This window comes from Manis javanica, chromosome 3 (genome assembly GCF_040802235.1).
Source record: "Manis javanica isolate MJ-LG chromosome 3, MJ_LKY, whole genome shotgun sequence".
NCBI lineage: Eukaryota > Metazoa > Chordata > Mammalia > Pholidota > Manidae > Manis > Manis javanica.
The window spans coordinates 102334302-102355455 of NC_133158.1; positions in this window are offsets into that span (position 1 = coordinate 102334302).

Genomic DNA, 21154 nt, shown 5'->3' on the forward strand with positions numbered 1-21154 from the left:
CATGCCTATTATAATAAGGCCTCCACAAAAATTCCTGGATTACAAGGTGGTTCAAAGCTTCCAGTGGGAGGGTGATGTGCCCAGACATGACATGGAAATTCTGTACATCTTCACATATACTTTACCCTATGCATCTCTCCTGTTCAGTTCTTAGGTATATCTTTTTGTAGTAACTGACAATTTAGTAAGTAAACTGCTTTCCTGAATTTAATTGAGAAGGTCTAGCAAATTAATTGAACCCAGTGAGGAGATCCTGGAAACCTCTAATTTATATCTGGTGTCAGCAGCCCAGGTAACAGACTGGGTAATTACAGTCACAAGACTGGCATTTGAAGTGTGTATGTGTGTGTGTGTGTGTGTGTGTGTGTGTGTGTGTGTGTGTGTGTGTGTGTATGTGTATGTGTGTGTGTGTATGTGTGTAGGGGAGTCCTGTGGGATTTTTGTTTTAACTCATGGGAGTTCATGCTAACTCAACATAGATAAGTGTCAGAACTGAACTGTACTGTAGGACACCCAGATGGAATTAAATAATTGCTGGTATGAGAAAAATGTGCACATATTTGGTGATCAGAAGTGTCAGAAATAAAGTGTTCTGTGAGTAGAGTGAATAGTAGAAAAGAAAAACAGGAGTTTTTTCTTTTCACATATCTTAGTAAAAGACTGTCTATTCTCCTCAAGTGTCAACCATCTAGTACAACATATCATACTACCCCAAGTATCCCAAATACAACCTAAAGGGTATGCTACAAAAAGAACTCTATAACCTAATTACCAACTCAAAAATATCTCATGGAATGTTTCCATCTTCTCTCTTGCTGATTCTATGATGACTAAATTATTTGGAATTGATTTTTTCATCTAGATAAACCACTCGTATTTGCCATGTAGTGTCTGGCCTGAATACTGTCTTCTTAATAATATGTTGATTATAACTTCTGGACTGTACAGTCTTAATTTAAGAGACTTGGATTTACATGGCAGCCTTGAGTAAGAGGTATCAATTCTTGCTTCCTCTGTAGTCAGTTAGGGCACCTCATCCTCCCCAGCCTGATAGAGACTTGATAATTCCTTTTTTTAATATGTATAAATTAGTATCATGATTTTGTTCAATAGTGAAAGGTCAAAATTTGTCTTCTATAAAAAGAAGAGCCATGTATATAGGAAATATTGATTGAAATGTTCCCTGATAAGTATGTAAGAATCAAGGTTTAAGACATACTTGTTATGTTCAAATATTTTGTGATTGTCTATGCTTAAAAGACAAAGCATTGAATGGATAGAAACAAAAGACTTAGCTAATGATAATAGAATAACTATGATGTTATTTAATAATATTGCTTTTTCATTACATTTTTGTTCTTTTTTTATAAAGATTATTTCAAAATCTAGCTTAACAACCAATAGATATGGTGATCTATTTTTTAATGATTATCCTAACAAGAAAGCTATTAGAGATGGAAAGGGCCAGGTAAAAATATTGATGAAAACATTGGGTACATCAAAAAATCATTCTGGTTATATTGATCTAACTCATTCTTCTATGCTTAACTGAAAACATTCAATAATCAGAATTATCCATCTATCATTTTGACATTGCCCTTTGGAGAGTAATTAACAATACTAATTTATGTAATTTATTTAGCCCATCAGGAGGTTCCAGAACTCACATATGCTGTTGAACATCTGTGTATTTTAACTTTACATCTACGGATGCATTTTATTTACATTTTAGGCAATATGAAATGACTGGCATAACTTTTTAAGAAATTATTTTTTCAAGGTGGAAATGAATATCTTGCTAAGTTACATTTTTTTGAAGAAGCTTAAGAATATATTTTCATATTTTAAGTGAGATAAGTATTTTTTTCTACTCTCTAAAGTAATGTGTAAGGGTATCTCTCACAAGGATGAAACCATAGAATTGAATAGGAGATTGTGTACTGAAAAATTCCTTAGAAGGACAGTGCAAGCCAATAGAAACATGCTGTGAGCCACATATGCAGTTTGTCTAGGAGCCACGTTAAAAAGGCAGTGGCCTTGGCAAAGTTCCACCCTCAGCACCCCCGCCCCCTCATCCTCCCTCAGCATCTCCTCTGCCATCTCTGGGGCTGAAGACACTGCTCTTTCCTCCCCCTCCCCCATGACCTTCTGCAACTTGGCTTCTCTGGCTGCCTCTCCTTCACTGTCTTTCAATAACGGTCTCTCTTTCTTAAGGGCATCCGGTAGGTTATCGCCCAGCTCCTCCAAGCCATGCTGAAGTGTGTCTCTTTCCTGCCAAAGTCTCTCTCTCTCCTCGATAACTCTTTCCAATATCTGGAGAAACAAACATCCCATAATCCAGACTGCCACATGGCCACTCAGGGCCTCTAAGCAGTCTCTTATCTCATGGAGGGCGAATTCCATAGCTTCCAGTGTTTCCACCCTTAGGGGAAGGGCCCACCCACCCAGAAGGTACTTTAACTTAGACCAATTCCCCACTAGCAGCTCCTTGCATAGAAGCCCCATGGATAGGAGGATCCCGGGTGAAGCCCTACCCTCCACCACTGCCAGTGGGAAGGGTGAGTCATCACCCCCTCACTGCAGCAGCTACTGGGGCTTCCCCACCATCCACAGGGGGGTTTCCAGGTATCTCCCCACCATCTCTAGGGACAGCCCACCCAAGCATCACACCTATGAAGACAGATTTTGGGTTCAGAGGTCTTGCTGACTACTGCCAGGTGTAACTCTGAGGGGAAAATATGTTCTCAGCCAGGGGCAAATAACCTTTGAAGCTGAAATCAGTCAAAGGGAGAAATAAAGTGTGAAAAAACCACCTTTTGCTTATAAGCAGTCATCTACTTTTCCTCATTGTGTCTCTCATGACCTGGCCTTAAAAGGACCCCACCAAACCTCTCCAGTACTGGTGCACACTCACTTTCCATCCCCTTTGAAATCACCTATTGATATGGAAACAGACTACTTCTCTCTATCCCTTGGAAACATTTACTGGTATGGAGATGCACTAAGGCCAGGCAAGAGATTCTGGAAATATTGCAACTTTACCCACATTTGTGTATATGAACAGATTTTTTTCCAATGATTTGTCTGCTCATCTAGAGAGGTTTTACTCTTCTGGATGGCAGAGTCGAAGCTGTTACCATAGGGATACCTGAAAGTCAATCTGTGGCTAAATACTTTTCCAACTTTGAGGTTTGATGTACTCAAAAGTAATCAATATATATTTGAGGATTTAGGTGACAAGATTTTTGAATTACAGAATCTGTGATTATTATTGTTTTCATAATATATGGATGGCAGCCTAAAGAAAGTTGGTAATTGTAGACTTTTCCTCTTTGCTTGCCCCTCTTATGATCTAAATAAAAGTCCCATGGTCATGGTCCTCCAGCAGTAGTGCTACTTCTTGGAAGCACCTAAGAAAGTTGACAAGTCCTCTGGAAAAGATAGTATGTGCCCTTCTTGGAAGCAGAATCAGAGCCAAAATCTAGAGGTTTTCAGATTCCTGAGTATGGCCCAGAGCAGCATAGAGGTTGCAGCATTACAAATATGATACAAAGGAGGAAAATCAGTTATCACATGAGATCAGATCACAGGTGACAAGCAGTCCCCCTGTTTAAATGCCTTAGAGCCTTGTAAATTACACACCTGAATACAATCCTAGGCTAGGGGAGGGAGGCCCCCAAATTTTCTGTGCATCTAGCAGAATAGGGCTGCCACGTTGAAATTCATTTGATTTTTAGAAGATAAAGACAGATACTATTTCTTACACACCTGGCTTTGAGGCCAGGGAGTTGTACCTATTAAAAATAAATATTGGGCAGAAGTGAGGATTCTACTGAAAGACAGAAATACGGTGAAACTTCTTTTCCATAGTCACATCCTTTTTCCTTTGAATGCTGGCTCTTTGGTTTGTATCTCTAGGAGTCAGTGCATTCTAGCTCAGCATAAAGGGTCCCTTGAGTCTCTGTGTAAATAAAAGTCTAGGGCAGGATGAGCTATTGAAAAGAGGTTCAAAGTTTCTTAATTATTTAGTACTTCCTATACCACTCAACAAGGGAGAACACATAAAAATATGCTTTACACAAACTGAATGTTTAACTTCAAACTTTCTAGGTATTTACTCCTGAATTTTCAGGGTGTCAACAGAAGTATGTACACGGTACCCCTTCCTCATTTCTTACATGACTCTGGTTAGCTCAGTGTTAGGAAACTCAAGGTTGGGGAGGGTGACAAGCTAGAGAAGAACAGAAATAAGGGAGAGATTCAAAATTATTTGTATCTAGGAAGTGCTATTTCAAAATGAATCACAATTGAGAAGGCTACTCTGCATTGGCTTGTAATCAGATTCGTAACAACATAATTCACTTGCCAAATGTCTCTGAAGCTCAGTGAGTAGCTTTAAATACAGATGTGCTGTGGAGCCTGAAAGGCTGGACTTTAGATATCAGTCATTTCCCTGTCATTTTTTCCCTAAGGGAATTACTTAATTTGCCTTCTCTCCAGGGAATAATAGAATAATACCTCATGTACATGACTACTTTCAATTAAAAATATACACACACACATTATGAAAATTGCTTTGAATAATGCTTAACACCTTATGTATGTTTTATTGCAAGGCTGTAGCACATTTTTGATCTCATGAATACAAAGATAGTTTGTAAGTTCTATTATTAAACTCAAATTTTTCTTTGTTAAGTTTTGAAGAAATAAATACAGGTGAAAAATTTTATTGATAAATATACCTCCAGTTCTGATGGTTAATGATAAAGTAATTGTTATATTGATTCAATAAAAAAACAAACTTATTCTTCATTTCACATGATTTTTTTCTCCCTTAAATTGTAACTATTTGGGATTTTTCTCTTCATGAAGAAAGTGAAATTTGAGATAAATAATGAAAAATCAGATAAGTTCATCTTTACTAGAAATAATTTAAAAGACTGGTTTTATCTCAGTATCAATATGGTAGAGAAAAAAATTTAAATTGTTTTGGTAATGCATATGGATAAATATAGTACTATAATTTTTGTGTCATGATTTCAATCCAATTCTTCATTTTTAGTCAAGTGATGTGCTAGTTGGTATGAAAATCGGTATTTTCATAACTCTTCATGTAGAAAGCAGAGTACAGATCAAATTATGTTGGTAATGGATGAATAATAGTTAGCAATGAAGAGAAAAATGGCTAGTATGTATCATCTTCATAAAATTGCACCTCCTTTTAATTGCAAAAGTGCCTTGGTTTCAATGAATATATCTATCTATCTTGGTAAACAGATTTAATATCTCCTATTTTCAGTTAGTTATTGCTTATATATATATATATGTTTAAAGAATTAAAATCTTTATAATTACAATACTAAAATGTACCAGTGTTTTTTTTTTAATTATATTAAGCTGTAGTCATGTGGGTGGGAACTGGTAAATAGAGACAAGTGTGTCTAGAGATAAAACACAAGCATGTTTAACTCCTTCATTTAATACATAAGAAAGAGAAGTAATTTTGAATTAAGTTACTCAGAATTTGTCTCTGGAAAGGTGTCCTGATAAGTATCTTGTTCTTCCAACTGAAAAGACTAGTGTGCCCTGCTCTGTACAGTAATACCTCTCTCTTTAGTCACAGTAAAGAAATGCATGCATTTCACAATGTTTGTGGTCACCAGACAGTCAAGCACATCATTATTCTATGCTGACACCACATACCTGCATTTGGTAGTGGAGACACAATTCTGGGTTGAGAATATCAAGGTTTTCTCAGTGCCTCTATTTTCTTGAGAGGATCACAGTGGTACCCACTTTGTAGGGCTGGTACAAATAGTAAATGAACAACTAGAGGCCAGGTAAGTGGAACTTACCTGACAAGCACATTGTAAGGGCTCCCCAGTTTTCTTGATACTATCAATATTACTGCAATTCCTATTCCATCTACAAAAATGACCCAGCTAATAGTTACTAGAAAGGAAATATGGAAAGGAAATAAAGTTAAATGCAAACTGCATAAAATGACTATACTGAGTTTTAAACTTGTGTTTGAAGATAAGCTAAAATAATGGAATTATAAATGTGTATTTTCATTTCTTTCTTTCAAATAATAATGATGTATTTGTATGGAAAATGTATAATTAAAAGAAAACACCAAGGTTTGTGATTTCTGATATGCAAAATGTCCTGGTTTAAAACAATACCTCATCTTAATATGATAGTGTACATCACCATATTCTTACTTGAAGAAACATAATTCTAAGCCCCTCAGAGATGCACTAATATAAAAATGTTTCATTCCCTTATCTCCAATATGCAATCCTGTTCTCTTTCCTTAAATGAAGAAAAATACAAATAGAGTGCTTCAACCAGTAGCAGTCGTTAGAATGAAAAACTTCATTGGAATCATTTGAAATTCAATGCAGAGCACTGTTTCCTGTAACTCTTGTTCAAAATCAATTGATAGACAAAGGTGCCAGACAAATGAAGACCAAAATTATGGCTTTCTTTTTTTCTTTTTGGTTGGATATCTCTGCTTACAAATAGGATACCTCTGTTCTAGGTACATAACTGGTCGGTCACTAGGGCAGCTTGATAATCAGAGATCTACCCGGAAACTCTAGATTTTAGGGTGTCTGAAATAAAGTACGTGCTTGCTGGAAGGAAGATAGCCAAAAAAAGAGAGAGAAAGGGGCCGATGTGCCCAGGTTTATTTCCTCTCACCAGCCAGTGAAGTTATACCTTATCCCCCAAGGAAGAGTGACATGGAACAGAAAAATAGCAGGAATATTGTTCTTTGGAGGGTTCTGGGCAGAAAACATGAAGCAGCAGAAAATTACACATTTCAACGGAAAGTAATTCTGGTAATAACAAGTAGTTTTATTAAAATAGGTACCACTTTTATTCAGCTTTCTTGATTTATGTTTTGTGATATTGTTAATAATTCTTTCATTGAAGAGATATTTCATATTGCAGTGTTAGAGTAATTAGCCCTAATAATCACTAATTTTACTCTGAAACAAAATCTTGCCTCAAATGTTCAGAACATTATTTTCAATTACGTGTATGCTAACTAGCCATGGCTCTCAAATACGTAAATTGAGTAGACCAGATTTAAAAATCAGTAATTCCTTTAAACCTTTATGAGACTTTTTTGTTGTTGTTAAGCAATGAAAGGAAATAAGACATTCTGGCTTTAGGGATCTGAAAACAATAGTATAAATTATGAAAGTAACCTACGATTTAATAGAATTATGTCATGCTTTTCATTCTAAGGTCCTTGTTTAGTGTGGCAAAACTTCTCTCTACATTGATGTTTCATTCTTCCTCCAGGTGCTATTTGGCTGTGGAGACAGTTTAGGTTGTCACAAGGGAATGGTAGACGTGCTTGCTATTGGCATCTAGAAGGCAGGGCCGTGTATATGGCCATACCTCCTCAATTCTCAGGGTGGCTCCATAACAAATAATTGCCAAAAATGTCAGTAGTGCTGAAGTTGAGAAGCCCTGTTCTAGAAGAATGTTACTTGATGTCTCAAGGTTTGTTTACTACCACAGGGATTGACAGGGATTCTTTTCTTTTTTTTTTTTAATCCTTTTTGATCACTGGTTGATGCACTTTCAACTTCTTGTTTATCAGCTGAAACAACATGCAAAGATTATAACCAACCTGTGAAGCCAAGTGCTACAAGCAGTTTGAGTTTATTGGAATTAATTACTCTGAATTTATGTATTTGTCTTTTTTTTTTTCTTCTGTTAGTGGCATTGCTTTTCTTTTATCCAATTTGTTGGCTCATGTTTTGCATATGTTTAAACTTTGTTCTTTATAATGATACAAAATAGTTATTTAAACCTGCACATCCTTAATAGCGTACCATGTCCTTTTCCTGTGATATTATTTTCAAATACTATTTATGAAAACTTACCTGTGAATTAAATGATTGGCAATTAAATTGAGCTAATTTGATTATATTGGTATTACTGTAATTCAGGACCAACAGCCAATGAAACATCTTAAAAACACTGAGCTAGTTATTAATTAATGGACACTTTAATAGATATATTAAAGCAGAAATTAGGGAGTATTGAGATGGGTGTGACTTAACATGACAATAAAAATTTGGTCTTACATCATACTTATAAAAATCAGTATAATTATTGTTATAAATTTTATTAATTATTTTGATTATTCATATAATGTTTAGAAGGCACATAGGAATTATTTTCATCTTTTAAAAATTTTTTTGACTATTCATGAAATGTTTACAAATTTATAGCTTATGTGTTCTCTTTTTCCTTTACACTTTCTACTTCAAACTTTACTCTGACAAACTGAGTCCTTTTCAAGTAACTTGAATCAAGGTAACTTTGGAATACATTATTTTCCTCAGTAATTATTTAAACATGAGACTATGTCTGTGAATCTAAGGGAAGTTATTATATCTGAGAATCTAAGGTATACTATTTAACAAATTTAGCACACTATTGAACATGTCATATTTTAACTCTTGTCTTAGATTTATTTGTTTTACTAGGGTAATATAACATAAAATGTTTTACTTAAAGTCATACAGCAAGTAAGGAGGAGAGAAAAATTTGAACCAAGTTAGTCAGGCTGTCAAACCTGTGCTTAGTAAAATAACTTTCACAAAGAGGTGGAAAGATAAAAGGGAAAGGATCTTTGCAGATGTGATTATATTAAGATTTTAGGATGGGGAGATTACCCTGAATTATCCAGCTGGACCCGGGTACAGTCACTTGGATTGTAGAGAAAGGGATTTTCTATGCACACAAGAAAAGGAGGCAATGTGACCACTGAGGCAGAGATTATAGAGATGTGACCACAATCCAGAGAGTGGCAGCAGCCTGCAGGAGCTGAAAGAGGCGAGGAATGGATTCTCCAGGGAGTCTCAGGGAGACTGAGACCTTGATTTCAGACCAGTGATGCTGATTTCAAACCTTTGTCCTCTAGATAGAGGACAGAATAGATTTCTGTTTTTTTAAGCTACTGAGGTTTTGGTAATTTGTTACAACAGCAAACAGGAAACTTATTCAGATGACATAATCACTTTTAACCTGTCTAAGATTGATAGTGTCTAGAAGCAGAGCCGTGCATATTTGGGAATGTATGTAGAATTCCATTTTATTTGCAGGGAAATCGGTTATTCAATAGATGATCTGAGAGTGAGGTTAGACTATAAAATCCACAGGAGCAGGGATTGTCTCCTTTTTTGTTCAATGCTGTATCTTCAGGGCCTACAATGCCTAACATATAAAGGCATGCAATTAATAATTGTTGCATAAATAAATAAATTATAAAATTCCCAAACATCCAATTTAATGATAAAATTTTTGTAGGCTCTTATAAAAACTTTTTTTATAAAAACCTCACTTTTATCCCCTTTATATTCTATAATGAGTAAACACAGGATCAAAAGTTTTAGTTGACATTTGAAAATCACATACATAAGGAATTAAATTTTTGTTTTCATAGATCAGGAATTTGTATCCCCAATTACAGTGGAAGATCATGTGTAAGCCAGACTGTGTTGCTTACCTTACAGCAGTTCCTCTTAGGAACTTAGAATCTTGTCCCCCTTAGGATCATGACCCTCACTTGCGACCTCAGCTTTTCTTGCAGTGCGTAGTGGTTCCATGACCAAGTTCTTGTGTTTCAGGTGCATGGATATCCCTGTAGCCTTCTTCTTTCTCAAGGAAGGAGCCTTTACCTTGTCTTGTTCTTATCCCTTTGCAAGGCCATTTTCTTCCTCAGTGGAACCAAGACACAGGACATGGACGGGGATGGCTGGAGAGCACTCCTTTGCACACAGAAAGAAAAATAAACGTCTGCTGTTTAAACCCCTTTCATTTGTTTGTTTTGATGATATTTCTATAAAATGCAGCTGACTGTACTCCTAATGGAGACATAGCAACCTGTAAAGGTTAAGTAATATATTGAGGATGACCAACCAAGTAACTGGAAGGTCATGTTTAAAACCTAAATTTATCTGACTCCGGAATCCATGTACTTTTCATGAAGCTGCTCTTTCTTTGAAAGTTCAGAGGGGCTCAAATTAAGTGCATTTCATTAGTGTGTCCATTATATACCATCAATATTTTACATTTCATCAAACAAAACTCCAAAGAAAATAATAGATACACTAAGTTTTCAATTAGAAGGAATAAAAAGGAATGCATAAGTTTGTCCTTGAAATGTTGTAATTGAGTTAGAAAATACCTGTGACTATTTTAAAAAGGAAAATATTTTTTCAAATTTTTGTTATAGTTATTATCATTAGTTGACACTAAAACAATTTTCTAATCTACAGCATAATTTAGACTAAGATAGACTGTTTCTTTTTCTAACAATAGCAGCTTTTTTACCCTTAAAAATATGTTCTTAACTTAAAAAGAAAAATTATTGAGATGAAAACCTATAGGTAATACCATATCAAAAACTCCTTCTGTTAATGAAAGACCAATATTTTAAACAATTCTTTATAAGTTGTATTATTAGAATCTATAAATTATTTTGTGCCTCAAATAAATCATGACTTTACTGAATACGAATGAGAGTATAATATATGTTTCCTGTTTCTAGGCAACATATATTGACAGGAAATACAAATGTAAACATAAAGGTATACTTGGAAATACAGGAAGTTCACTGGATTTATATTCAAAGATGGACTGCAAATTGAGTTCCATTATTCATTAATTGAATAATGATGGACAACTACTTCAAACTTCTTGAAACTCCATTCTGTTATCTGGAAAATGAAAAATAAATGTATATGCCAAATATTTTGGTTCTCATAAAGATGAAACAAAATAAAGCTATGAAATTTCTTTGAAAACTGTTATACCCTGTAAAACACATAAGTTATGTTTGGATAGTAAAAGTAAATTAGAAAAAATAAATTCTGTTTCATATTTATTATTGTAATTTTGAGGTTGAGAGCATCAAGGAGGTAATATTAATAAATCAATAATTAATAAAAAACAAAAACCTAACATATGACAATCATCTCTAAAATATAACATTACATCAAGTAAAATATATCAACTTTGATTTTTTTTAGCTTCTTTCTTTTTTTATTAAAGTATCATTGATATACTCTCTTATGAAAGTTTCACAAGAAAAACAATGTGGTTACAACATTAACCCATATTATCGAATCCCCCCTATACTCGATTGCAGTCAGTGGTCCATCAGTATAGTAAGATGCCACAGGTTCACTATGTGTCCTCTCTGTGCTACACTGTCTTCCCCGTGACACCCCACACACCATGTGTACAAATCATAATACCCCTCAATCCCCTTCTCCCACCCTCTACACCCACCCTTCCCAACCCCTCCCTTTTGGTAACTGCTAGTCCCTTTTTGAAGTTTGTGAGTCTGCTGCTATTTTGTTCCTTCAGTTTTACTTCATTGTTATACTCCACAAATGAGGGAAATCATTTGGTATTTATCTTTCTCTGACTGACTTATTTTACTGAGCATAATACCCTCTAGCTCCACCCATGTTGTTGCAAATGGTAGAATTTATTTCTTTCTTATGGCTAAATACTATTCCGTTGTGTATATGCACCACCTCTTCCTTATATATTCATCTACTGAAGGACACTTAGGTTGCTTTCATATCCTGGCCATTGTAAATAGTGCTGCAATAAACATAGGGGTGCATATGTCTTTTTAAATCTGAGAAGTTGTATTCTTTGAGTAAATTCCTAGAAGTGGAATTCCTGGGTCAAATGGTATTTCTATTTTGAGTTTTTTGAGGAACCTCCAAATTGCTTTCCACAGTAGTTGAACTAGTTTACATTCCCACCAGCAGTATAGGAGGGTTCCCCTTTCCCTGCATCCTCACCAACATTTGTTGTTCCTAGTCTTCTTGATGTTGGCCATACTTACTGGTATGAGGTGATATATCCTTGTGTTTTAATTTGCATTTCCCTGATAATTAGCGATGCGGAGCATCTTTTCATTTGGATTTCTTCTTTGGAGAATTGTCTATTCATATCTTCTGCCCATTTTTTAACCGGGTTATTTGCTTTTTGAGTGGAGGCATGTGAGTTCTTTATATATTTTGAATGTTAGTGCCTTGTTGGATATTTTGTTTACAAATGTATTCTTCCATACTGTAGGATTCCTTTTTGTTCTGTGGATGGTGTCCTTTGCCGTACAGAACCTTTTAGTTTGATGTAGTCCCATGTGTTCATTTTTGCTTCTGTTTCGCTTGCTTGAGGAAATATGTTAAGGAAGAAGTTGCTCATGTTTATATTCTGGAGATTTTTGTCTGTGTATTCTTGGAAGAGTTTTATGGTTTCATGACTTACATTCAGGTCTTTGGTCGATTTTGAGTTGACTTTTGTGTATTGTGTTACACAGTAATCCAGTTTCATTCTCTTTCATGTGGCTGTCTAGTTTTGCCAATATCAGTTGTTGAAGAGGCTGTCATTTCCCCATTGTATGTCCATGGTTCCTTTATCATACGTTAATTGACAATATATGCTTGGATTCATATCTGGGCACTCTAGTCTGTTCCCTTGGTCTATGGGTCTGTTCTTGTGTCAGTACCAAATTGTCTTGAATCCTATAGCTTTGTAGTAGAGCTTGAAGTTGGGGAGCATAATCCTCCAGCTTTATTCTTCCTTCTCAGGATTGTTTTAGCTATTCAGGGTCTTTTGCGGTTCCATATGAATTTTAGAACTATTTGCTCTAGTTAATTGCCTAATGCTGTTGGTATTTTAATAGGGATTGCATTGAATCTGTAGATTGCTTTAGGCAGGATGGACATTTTGACAATATTAATTCTTCCTATCCATGGGTATGGGATGTGTTTCCATTTATTGGTATCTTTTTAAATTTCTCTTATGAATGTCTTGTAGTTTTCAGGATATAGGTGTTTCACTTCTCTCATTAGGTTTATTCCTAAGTATTTTATTCTTTTTGATGCAATTGTGAATGGAATTGTTTTACTGATTTCTCTTTCTGCTAATTCATCATTAGTGTATAGGAATGCCACAGATTTCTGTGTATTAATTTTGTATCCTGCAACTTTGCTGAATTCAGACATTAGATCTATTAGTTTTAGAATAGATTCTTTAGGGTTTTTTATGTACAACATCATGTCATCTGCAAACAGTGACAATTTAGCCTCTTCCTTACCAATCTGGATGCCTTTTATTTCATTGTGTTCTCTGATTGCCATGGCTGGGACCTACAGTCTTATGTTGAATAAAAGTGGGGAGAGTGGGCATCCTTGTCTTGTTCCTGATCTTAAAGGAAAAACTTTCAGATTCTTTCTGTTAAGTGTGATGTTGGCTGTGAGTGTGTCATATATGGCCTTTATTATGTTGAGGTACTTGTCCTCTATACCCATTTTGTTGTGAGTTTTAACCATGAATTGATTCAGCTTGGATTTATTTATTCATTCCTCTTGAAATGTATATTTTTTATATTCCGTCTAGAATATTAAAATGACTATAGTTTTAACCACTTGAATTAAGGAAAAATCTAAAAATATAGCTTAATGTAAAATAAGTACACAAGTAGTAATATTTCATTACATTATTATCAAGGACCTAGAAATTCAAAAGTGAAATATGCATTTTATAATAAGGATAAAACTATAATACATTTGGGAGTAAATTTAAAGGATACACATTCTAAATATAGAAACTATAAACTCCCACTAAAGAACATAATAAAAGATCTGAACTATAGAAAGATATGCTATGCTACTGGGCAGGAAGATTCAATGTTTTAAGTACCTATTTTAAATATTAGTAGAGAGTGATATCAGCAAGAAGGTAGGATAAGAGTTTTCAGTTCCCATACCACAAGAGAAACACACATTATGACAATCACCATGGATGACAGTATTCTTGTGGGAATCCAGGAGACCAGGGGAGGGTCCTAGAACCCTCCTGTAATAAAAAATCTCAGGATAGACACTTTGAAGAAGGTAAGAACAATGGTAGCATTTTACCCCCATCACCTCCTCAACAAGGCAGCACTGAGACCCCCAGGCCTATGATTTCTCCTCTGGGGAAAAATGAGAGCATAGTGAATACTCAGATGAATGAACAAAGTTGTGGTATGTGTGTGTGTGTGTGTGTGTGTATGTATATATATATTATATGTAAGTATGTATATATAAATTAACTATAATTCATACCCACACACATAATGGAATATTACTCAGTCTTAAAAAAGAAGGAAAATTGCCATTTGTGACACTGTGTATGAACCTAGAAGATACTATGCTAAGTGAAATAAACCAGACACACACAAATACTGCATGATATCACTTATATGTGAAACTAAAAAAGTTGAATTCATAAAAATGTAGAAGAGAGTGGGATTGCCACAGGCTGGGGATGGGGAAAATGGGGAGATATTGGTCAAATGGTACAAAATTTCAGTTATGTAGGATGAATACTGTGAATGGTTCCAAACTTTTGATAAACATTGAGGATCATATTAAAATTAGAAATACATATATACATTTTTACCTATCAGTTATAGTCTGTGACTCTATCCCTTGAAACTAAATTCACTTTAATTTCAGGCTTTATGTGTAATGATGTTTATTGCTGCATTTTTCATAATGACCAGAAAAAGGAAGAAGAAAAAAGTACAAATACAGTCAAAGGTAATACAAAATATCAAGAAGTGGCTGAATGTTTCATCTATTTCATGGGATAATATGTCAATGTGTGATCATCAATGCATTTTCTTCCTTTTGACTTTAAAAATTTTCTGTTGTTTCCCCTATATTTTTAATCTTAGAAAAAAATATAGACTGAACTTTAACTTTCACAGATCCACTTTTTAACAACTTTCTCCAGAATACTGCTTCATTATTGTTACCATTTGTTGCTTTTTAAATTTTTTCCCACAAAACCTCCCCACTATGGCTACTTACCATAGTTTCCCCCAAATTTATGTTTCTTATATTCTAAAAAAATCAAAACAGCAAAGAGAAAATAAAACTTCCCTCCAATATTTTGCCACATCAAGTTGAGCCTCTCATCACCTTACAGCTATGTTGGTTCTCTTGGAATGCTCATCTATTGTTAATAAATTTCCAGAGATTGTCCTTGCTTTTGTTACAATTAGTCTCTCATAGATGCACAGAGGTGTCCATGGTACCCAATCCAGTAACTGTGCCAATCATCATGACCTTTAACCTCTATGCATACGACACAAGTGACCATATAAACCTTTCAGAAATAGGGCATATGGACCAGGGCTGTGTCAGTAGGATTAGAAAAGAAGAAATACATTTTAGATATATTTAAGTGGTAAAGCATGATTAATTGATTGCTCAGATGAAGGAACTTGATTACTGCTTGTATATTAGACATTGGAGAGAAGAGTTAAGTATATCTGCTTTTGTGGCTTAGGTGGAGAATGGTATCAGCAACAGAATTAAATCTCAGGAGGATAATATTTACAAAGACATGATGAGACATTTAGAAAGCTAACTTTGCAATAACTGTGGGTTATTTAATTAGTAGGAATGAGTCTGAAAATTATTACAAGATACTCTAACACCTGCAAAATGTGTAACTCTTCAAAAAGAGATATAGAGTTAGGTGACAAGTTAGGCACACAGAGATCTGTAGGAATACCAAAGTTTGGGGAATATGTATATGAAAAGAAACACTTGAGGAAGGGGGAGATGAATGGAAAAGTTGAACTGAAGATTTTCTATTTGTCCCTCAATATTTACTTTTCACCCAAGTCCATGCTGCCTTATTCCAGGATCAAAGTATGAGGACCAATTTATACTAGCTGTTCCATTTAACATTTAATAGCACACACTTTCATTCTCCAAAAATGTCCTTCTTTGGACAATAAATTATAAACTAGGACCCCCTTGTCCTCTGGCTTACCTTTGGTTTCAACCAATGGAGATCAGATGGAAGCAGGAGAATGAAGTCAGGGAGTCAATTTTTGTGACACCCTTCATCACTTGTCTCAGTGGATTGATTATTATTAACCTCATTGCACCAAGCTGGCAGTAATCACTGGTGGGGGTTGGGGGACAGCTAAGTTTCCTTACCATTGTCATCCTTTGAAAGGTAACTTCATTAAATTATTCTCAGTTATCCATGTACCATGCATTTTGCCATGACTCTGATCGGTGCAGGGGAATGGGCAGAACCAATATCATGGTTTTATGAAAGGCAAGAAAAGATTTTTGAGGTTTGTGTAAGGAAAAGGAGTGTGGGGGACTGGTGATAGAAAGAATGCACGACAGTGACCCATTAAGATTGGGGAAAAATTAAAAATCATGAGGAGAGTGCAAATTATGAAATTTGTGCTGAGTAGAGACAAAAATAAACATGTTAGACAAAAAAGAGGAAAAATTCATTTACCCTCTAATTTAGTTCAAAAATCATTAATAACATTTTTTGAGCAGGGACATCATCTAAAGGCCACTTGGGAGAGAAAGGAGAGACTAGGGAAGTCACAATAAATTGATACCATAATTTACTTGAACCTATCTCTGTACTTAATCATGTTTGGAAAAATAGAAACATGAGACAGAGTTTTTATTGATAAATTCTACACAATCATGCTTTTGTTCAGCTTATGAACCCTTCACTTTCATCAAGCTATACTAATATTTTAGTATATACCGACTATTAATGGGCATGGGAAAAAATTAATTGTTTGGCTATTTTAAAAATCCTGCCCTTCATGCACTCATTGACACTTAAAAACTGAGGATGCAAATATCCAAAGTGAAATGGACTTTGTATGATTACTAGAAACAATACTAATAACTCCTAGAGAGCAAAGAGACATGAACAAATATCTAACAACATGGAAAATTCCTGGTGGATGATGACTAGAGAAAAGTCAAATAAGAGTGTGTAATAAGCTTGGCATTCTAAGGAATTTAGAAGACAAAACATTTAGCCAGTCAGAGAAAGAGTCAGTTCCTGCCACCGCTCCCCAAGTTCTCACCATTTTTCAAGGACTTGGTACATTTGTGGATTCTAATAGGTGAGCTCTGTATCCAATTAAGAAAGCACATCCCTAATGTTAGCTGAAGGCAGTGGAGTAGAAATTTATCACTAAGGAATGGAATGCATGCCTTTTGGCTAAAAGCTGCTTAGAGGAATGCCATTTGTGCACTGTAAAAGTGCATGGAAATCCCAGTTGTATTTTTCTTTAAATCTGCGAAAAACTTTCTGTGCCTCTAGGTACACAAACCCTAAGCAATTCCTAGGAAAATAGGAGACTTTTTAATGAACAAACATTTCACAGTAACACCTACAAAAGTGCTCGCTCTTCTGTTTCCTATTTGCTAGGCTAGACCTCTTGGGATTTTGTAATCCAGCAAAACTTCAGTCTCCCTGTATTTCCAACCACGTTCTGTCCAACTGGGCGGCATGTTCTTGCTAACATTCAAATCTAGGAACATCTGCTGTGTAGAGGCTATTCTGCTTGGAAAATGAACAGAATCAAGGACTATAAATAGGACTGTATCATTCCCAAAATACACTTAATGTGATTTTTTTATTTTGGTATCATTAATCTACAATTACAGAAAGAACATTATGTTTACTAGGTTCCGCCCTTCACCAAGTCCCCCCCACATACCCCTTCACAGTCACTGTCCATCTGTGTAGTAAGATGCTGTAAAATCACGACTTGGTTTCTCTGTTGTGCAGCCCTCCCCATGTCCCCCACGCACTATACATGCTACTCGTAATGCCCTCTTTCTTTTTCCCCGCCCTTATCCCTCCCTTCCCACCCATCATCCCCAGTCTCTTTCCCTTTCGTAACTATTAGTCCATTCTTGGGTTCTGTGATTCTGCTGCCAATTTGTTCCTACAGTTTTCCTTTGTTCTTTACTCCACATATGAGTCAAATCATTTGGTACTTGTCTTTCTCCACCTGGCTTATTTCACTGAGCATAATACCCTCTAGCTCCATCCATGTTGTTGCGAATGGTAGGATATGTTTTTTTCTTATGGCTGCATAATATTCCATTGTGTATATGTACCACTTCTTCTTTATCCATTCATCTCCTGATGGACATTTAGGTTGCTTCCATATCTTGGCTATTGTAAACAGTGCAGCGATAAACATAGGGGTGCATCTGTCCTTTTCAAACGGGAGTGTTGCATTCTTAGAGTAAATTCCTAGAAGTAGAATTCCTGGGTCAAATGGTATTTCTATTTTGAGCATTCTGAGGAACCTCCATACTGCTTTCCACAATGGTTAAACTAGTTAACATTCCCACCAAGAGTTTAATGGTTTCATGACTTACATTCAGGTCTTTGATCCATTTTGAGTTTACTTTTGTATATGGGGTTAGACAATGGTCCAGTTTCATTCTCCTACATGTAGCTGTCCAGTTTTGCCAGCAACATCTGTTGAAGAGACTGTCATTTCGCCATTGTATGTCCATGGCTCCTTTATCAAATATTAATTGACCATATATGTCTGGGTTAATGTCTGGAGTCTCTAGTCTGTTCCTCTGGTCTGTGGCTCTGTTCTTGTGCCAGTAACAAATTGTCTTGATTACTATGGCTTTATAGTAGAGCTTGAAGTTGGGGAGTGAGATCCCCCCTACTTTATTCTTCTGTCTCAGGATTGCTTTGGCTATTCGGGTTCATTGGTATTTCATACGAATTTTTGAATGATTTGTTGCAGTTCATTAAAGAATGTTGCTGGTAGTTTGATAGGGATTGCATCAAATCTGTATATTGCTTTGTGCAGGATGCCAATTTTGATGATATTAATTCTTCCTAGCCATGAGCATGGGATGAGTTTCCATTAGTGTCCCCTTTAATTTCTCTTAAGAGTAGTTTTCAGAGTATAAGTCTTTCACTTCTTTGGTTAGGTTTATTTCTAGGTATTTTATTTTTTTGATGCAATTTTGAATGGAGTTGTTTTCCTGATTTCTCTTTCTGTTGGTTCATTGTTAGTGTATAGGAAAGCCACAGATTTCTGTGTGTTGATTTTGTATCCTACAACTTTGCTGTATTCCGATATCAATTCTAATAGTTTTGGGGTGGAGTCTTTAGGCTTTTTTATGTATAGTATCATATCATCTGCAAATAGTGACAGTTTAACTTCTTCTTTACCAGTCTGGATTCCTTGTATTTCTTTGTTTTGTCTAATTGCCTTGGCTAGGACCTCCAGTACTATGTTAAATAACAGTGGGGAGAGTGGGCATCCCTGTATACTTCCTGATCTCAGAGGAAAAGCTTTCAGCTTCTCGCTGTTCAGTATAATATTGGCTATGGGTTTATCATATATGGCCTTTATTATGTTGAGGTACTTGCCCTCTAGTCCCATTTTGCTGAGAGTTTTAATCATGAATGGATGTTGAACTTTGTCAAATGCTTTTTCAACGTTTATGGAGATGATCATGTGGTTTTTGTCTTTCTTTTTGTTGATGTGGTGGATGATGTTGATGGACTTTCGAATATTGTACCATCCTTGCATCCCTGGGATGAATCCCACTTGGTCATGGTGTACGATCCTTTTGATGTATTTTTGAATTCGGTTTCCTAATATTTTGTTGAATATTTTTGCATCTACGTTCATCAGGGATATTGGTCTGTAGTTTTCTTTTTTGGTGGGGTCTTTGCCTGGTTTTGGTATTAGGGTGAAGTTAGCTTCATAGAATGAGTTTTGGGAGTATCCCCTCCTCTTCTATTTTTTGAAAAACTTTAAGGAGAATGGGTATTATGTCTTTCCTGTATGTCAGATAAAATTCCGAGGTGAATCCCTCTGGCCCAGGGGTTTTGTTCTTTGGTAGTTTTTTTATTACCACTTCAATTTCGTTGCTGGTAATTGGTCTGTTTAGATTTTCTGTTTCTTTCTGGGTCTGTCTTGGAAGGTTGTATTTTTCTAGGAAGTTGTCCATTTCTCCTAGGTTTCCCAGCTTGTTAGCATATAGGTTTTCATAGTACTCACTAATAATTCTTTGTATTTCTGTGGGGTCCGTCATGATTTTTCCTTTCTCGTTTCTGATACTGTTGAATTGTGTTGTCTCTCTTTTCCTCTTAGTAAGTCTGGCTAGAGGCTTATCTATTTTGTTTATTTTCTTGAAGAACCAGCTGTTGGTTTCATTGATTTTTGCTATTGTTTTATTCTTCTCAATTTTATTTATTTCTTCTCTGATCTTTATTATGTCCCTCCTTCTGCTAACCTTAGGCCTCATTTGTTCTTCTTTTTCCAATTTTGATAATTGCGACATTAGACTATTCATTTGGGATTGTTCTTCCTTCTTTAAATATGTCTGGATTGCTATATACTTTCCTCTTAAGACTGCTTTTGCTGTGTCCCACAGTAGTTGGGGCTTTGTGTTGTTGTTGTCGTTTGTTTCCATATATTGCTGGATCTCCATTTTGATTTGGTCATTGATCCATTGATTATTTAGGAGCGTGTTGTTAAGCCTCCATGTGTTAGATGTTTGTGAGCCTTTTTTGCTTTCTTTGTACCGTTTATTTCTAGTTTTATGCCTTTGTGGTCAGAAAAGTTGGTTGGTAGGATTTTAATCTTTTGGAATTTACTGAGGCTCTTTTTGTGGCCTAGTATGTGGTCTATTCTGGAGAATGTTCCATGTGCACTTGAGAAGAATGTGTATCCTGTTGCTTTTGGATGTAGAGTTCTATAGATGTCTGTTAGGTCCATTTGTTCTAGCATGTTGTTCAGTGCCTCTATGTCCTTACTTATTTTCTGTCTGGTGGATCTGTCCTTTGGGGTGAGTGGTGTGTTAAAGTCTCCGAAAATGAATGCATTGCATTATATTTTCTCCTTTAATTCTGTTAGTATTTGTTTCACATATATTGGTGCTCCTGTATTGGGTGCATACATGTTTATAATGGTTATATCCTCTTGTTGGAGTGAGCCCTCTATCATTATGTAATGTCCTTCTTTATCTCTTGTTACTTTCTTTATTTTGAGGTCTATTTTGTCTGATACTAGTATTGCAACACTTGCTTTTTTCTCTCTGTTGTTTGCATAAAATATCTTTTTCCAACCCTTTACTTTTAATCTATGCATGTCTTTGCATTTGAAGTGAGTCTCTTGTAAGCAGTATATAGATGGGTCTTGCTTGTTCATCCATTCTATTACTCTGTGTCTTTTGATTGGTGCATTCAGTCCATTTACATTTAGGGTGATTATTGA